We start from the raw sequence: 4,258 nt of genomic DNA on the forward strand, positions 1-4,258 counted from the left end.
GTTTACCTGCCGCGTCCGCAGGTTTGGCTGATCATGGCTCCCACTGGCTGCGGTTCGCTCTGCCCGGCCAATGGGAGTGGAAGTACGGGAAGTGGCGTGGGCCGAGGGATGTACTGGCTGCTGCTTCCCGCAGCCCCCATTGGCCGGGCACAGCGAACCGCGGCCAGTGGGAGACGCTATTGGCCGAACCTGCAGATGCAGCAGGTAAACAAACCGGCCTGGCCCACCAGGGGCTTTCCTTGAATAAGCGGCGTCCCAAGTTTGGGAAACACTGTTCTAGAGTGTAAATTTAGCTTGTACTCCCCTTAGCAGTGCCAGTTTAAAAAAAACACATTAGCTAAACACATAACTTTAGACACTGTGCAGATAAAGGTCGCTTATTTTCAAATTGTATTTTAATTATATCTGTAAAATAACTTAAAATGCATAGGAAAATAAATGTGGTTCCAAGTCTGATATTAATAGTAATGATGGAGTCAAATGCTAGTGAGTCACAAACACGATTGTGATAGGTAAACATAAATGGCAAAATAATTAGAAAAATAAATTCCCGTTCTCAATAAAAGAGAAAAAAAAACAAGTATGTTAAAATTAAGTAAATACATTTTAGTGGTATGAAAAAAATTGACTAAAATAGAGTAGATAATGGCAGTGACACAGAGTTTGTTAGAAAAAGTAAGCAGATTTTATTTATTTTTATTTATCTCTACTAAAGATAGTGTACAAAGTACCAAGCTTGTGTTTCTGATATCTGCTTTAAGCTCCAAAATGGATCCCTTGAGGCTTGAGATTGGGACTATCTTGCTGTATTACCTCCTGATTGTTCTAAACTTACATATAAACTTAAAATATGGCTTTAATTGGTGTTTGTATTTCTTTGTATAGAATTAGATACAGTGCTCCTGTCAGCTATTTTCTAAGTTGTTATCTGAAAAAAAAAATCATCTTAGGGTTTTCAGGTGCCCAAGTAGCCCCTGGAATCACAATTAAAGTTTCCCTCCCGCAAATCTGAAATAGCACCCCTGCTCCTGGAACCCCAGACCTTCTTTGTCCTAATCCTGAAGGATAGCCTCCCCTCCTCCAGGGTGGAGAGCAGGATCCAGATGACATTGCCCCTGCTGCACTCTCCCAGCTTCCGCTGAATCCTGAACACCACCTGAAATGAAAAAGGGTCAGATTTTAACAACAGTAGCAACAACAGCTTCAGCACATCTCTACTAATTTTTTCTCTTTTCCCCAAAAGGACAGTTATTACCATCTTTTATACCTTCTAAGAAACCGTTAAACCAGGAGTTTTTTTCCTTCTAAAACTCTCTCCAGCTAGAGGGATAGGGAACAAAAAATAAAATTAAAGCCCTATTTAATATTTTATATTTCAAATACTTTAACTGTTTTTCTTCTCATATCTTTAATAAAAATTAAAATAGTTTAAATAATACGTTTGCCATAATACTAAGCAGGCTAAAGTATCTGTATGCCAAACCCTGCTTAACACTGTTTAATGTTCGACAGTGACTGAGTTATGTTAACACTTTTGGCCCATATCTTCCATTTAAATTAAGACAATGCCACTCACTTGCTGTGTAGTTTCAGGCATATTTCCTTGTCCTTCAGTCAGACGGTAAAAATCATGCTGACCTTTAAACCTGAAGTATCTGAGGTTTTCTGGGGAAATTCAAATGTCAAAAACATTATTTATGTCAAAATACATACTTCTCCTTTATTTAAAAGATCTCCAACAGATTGCTGCAACATATCACAGAGAAAACTTATAAAAGCTGGTGAAAAAAGGGAATTGTCTGAAGGAAATGAGATGAAACAGAAGAAGTGGTTAACCAGAACCATTAATATGCTACCCACCATGCCTAGATCATAATAGTTAAGAAGATACATCTTGAACTGGTTAGAATCAAATTGAAATGTATAATCAGAAACCTAAAGGCAATATGAGAACCTCAGGCTTAGGTGTTCATTGAGTGTTTTATATTTGAATATTGACTAAGCCCAGCCAGACATGGTTTGCAAGTTTGGATAGGGTCATACTAGAAAGCATTCGGGCTACAGGTGTTAGAGTGCTTGGGTGAATTGAACTGGGAATAAATAAACCCAAGAATGTAAGACCATTAAGAAACCATTTGGAAACCATAGTATTGTAATTATTTAAAAAACACTAGTGTGAAAAGTACCCACCCTCCAATTTAATTATGAAACCTGAAAAAGAACTGAAAATTCTGACTCAAACTGAAACACTTGGGAGGGCAACCCGAAGGATGTTGCCGGCTGTAGAGACCAGCGTGGTTTTGTGTTTTCCCCACGATACTAGACACAGCAGAGTGCCACTTTCAAGTCTGGGTTAGAGACATTGGCACATATTTGGTGTCATTGTTCTGCACAGTGTCTGAAAAGTAGCTGCTTTCAGAAGGTACAATGATTGCAAACGGGCCAAAAAGATGAGCTCAGGAGGTAAAAATTCAACAAGGGCTATATGTCTGGAATGTCTAGATCAGGGGTGGCCAACCTGAGCCTGAGAAGGAGCCAAAATTCACCAATGTACATTGCCAAAGAGCCACAGTAATACATCAGCAGTCCCCCATCAGCTCCCCTCCAAGAGCCTCCTGCCCACTGGCAGCCCCGCCAATCAGTGCCTTCCCCTCTCTCCCTGCACCTCCCGATCAACTGTTTCATGGAGTGTAGTAGGCTCTCCGGGAGTGGGGGAGGAGCAAGTGCACGGCAGGCTTGGGGAGGGGGTGGAAAGGGGTGGAGTGGGGGCAGGGCCTGTGGCAGAGCCAGGGTTGAGCAGTGAGCACCCCCTGGCACATTGGAAAGTTGGTACCTATAGCTCCAGCCCCAGAGTCGGTGCCTATACAAGGAACTGCATATTAACTTCTGAAGAGCCGCATGTGGCTCTGGAGCTACAGGTTGGCCACCCCTGGTCTAGGTGTTGGTGACTGGATATCGACTAGGAGAGTGAAGAGATCAAGATGAGGCAAAGATATATTTGTTTACATTGTCATAGCTCACAACAGGCTCAGTCATGTGAGGATTGCCACACAGAGGAGTAAAGAGGTGTAAACCACTTCCCCTGCACTCCTGCTTGTGCTACCCACATTACAGAGCATGATTCAGGGAGAACTGCATCTACCAATGAGCCTCTACCCCCTCACCTGTGCAGGAGGGAAGGGTTGGGGAACAGGCAGAGCATTATCATAGAGTCGCAGAGTTTAAAGCCATATTGGACCTCCAGATCACCTACCCTGACTTATATTTCTGAAGTTACTAAACACCACCCAGCCACCTCTATGTAAAGCTGAACACCTAGAATTAGACCAAAATATTACAGCCCTCAGGAGACTACGGGTATGTGCACACTGCAATTAAACACTCACAAGGAGGGAGGGTCCCAAAGCCTGGGCTCCAGCTCAAGATGAAATCTACACTGCAATCTTACAAATTCACAGCCCAAGCCCCACAAGCCTAAATCAGCTGACACTGGCCAGCCACTGGTGTTTAATTGAAGTGTAGACATACCTGGCCTAAACCATTGAGTGCCATGGGCAGAAAACAGGACGGATCGAGGTGTATCATCTTTGTCTCCCTTCTCTTCTCAACACATATAGTCAGTGCAGCTGAGCTGCTGCAGAGCGGACGTATGCCAGGAAAGGGACTGATGCAATTTACTTCTCTCCAGAGGAAGGGGGAAGCAGGGATTAAACTATTTGTGTCTGAGTCACCATTCTGTGTTTGCTCTGCTCCTGAGACAGTGCACCTATACTCTCCCCCCTACTCAGTGCAGGTTGCAAGGTGCCAGTCTAAGTCAGTATGGGCAGTGGTTGCTACTCAACAGAGAAACAAACAAATCAGCTGCCAGAGCTAAGGAAAGGGCCTTGTGTGTGGGAACTTCCATGAAGTACTTTTGCAAAAGAAGCAGACTGATGAGACTGCTGGGATAAAGAGAACACATTCTGCTCTGTTTACTCCTCTTGCATTCTAACAGGAGTTTTTACTTATAACTCAGAGAATGAGAGCTATCTTGTTGTCCCACCCTCCAGCCCTAAACTGTTCACTCAAATACAACTAGTCTGCGGAAGATCACCCATAGGCAGCTATGCTAGTGGCTGGTAGCTCTCTGAGGCTTAGATAGGCTGAGATGACTGAGATGAGAATTTTCCTGCTCTAGGAAGGAGAGAGCCCTTTTCATGATCATGAAACATGATGTGTGGTTACCAAGAGCAAAACTTCTGACCATTGGCAGGAGTGG

The 4,258-nt window shown here is 43.4% G+C and overlaps 1 long non-coding RNA gene across 1 annotated transcript; it reads right to left on the minus strand.

Moving 5' to 3' along the window:
- Window positions 1-746: 746 nt before the first annotated feature.
- LOC142073079 (uncharacterized) lies at window positions 747-3,707 on the minus strand. Its single transcript, XR_012669766.1, has 3 exons — window positions 3,529-3,707; window positions 1,577-1,665; window positions 747-1,156 (listed from the first exon to the last, which is right to left on the minus strand). It is a non-coding gene; the product is annotated as an uncharacterized LOC142073079 (long non-coding RNA).
- Window positions 3,708-4,258: the final 551 nt, after the last annotated feature.

This window comes from Caretta caretta, chromosome 8 (genome assembly GCF_965140235.1).
Source record: "Caretta caretta isolate rCarCar2 chromosome 8, rCarCar1.hap1, whole genome shotgun sequence".
Classification (NCBI taxonomy): Eukaryota; Metazoa; Chordata; order Testudines; family Cheloniidae; genus Caretta; species Caretta caretta.